The sequence below is a fragment of the Sesamum indicum genome, linkage group LG1 (genome assembly GCF_000512975.1).
Source record: "Sesamum indicum cultivar Zhongzhi No. 13 linkage group LG1, S_indicum_v1.0, whole genome shotgun sequence".
NCBI lineage: Eukaryota > Viridiplantae > Streptophyta > Magnoliopsida > Lamiales > Pedaliaceae > Sesamum > Sesamum indicum.
Window position 1 is genome coordinate 14,166,807 of NC_026145.1, and position 439 is coordinate 14,167,245.

Consider the following 439-nt stretch of genomic DNA (forward strand, 5'->3'; position numbering starts at 1 on the left):
TGCGCGCGCGCACGTCGACAGGGCCTGCCTGCACTGTCTGCTATCGTCGGCCTGTGAGCGTTGGGGCGTCTGCACAAGGGATCTGAACGTGAACCCTCCATTTTTTACCGATGCTTTTTCAAAATTTGGTACGCATAATATAACTGAATATAGTAAAATAAATATTTCGCGATACAAATACAATGCGTAAAAAAATTAAAATATTATTCCACATATTTCTCTCACTTGTTCAATGTGTCTTCATATTATTTTCCATTTTTTCCTTTTATTTATTATTTTTTTAATAATTAAAATAATTAATTAAATATTTTCATAACTCAAAAATAAATTATTTCAACAAAAATGAATTAATCATATGATTTTGAAGTGACGTGCATAGGCGCGCGCGCGCACGTAGGCAGTGGTCGGCCAGGGGCGCGCGCGCACGTCGGCATGGGTT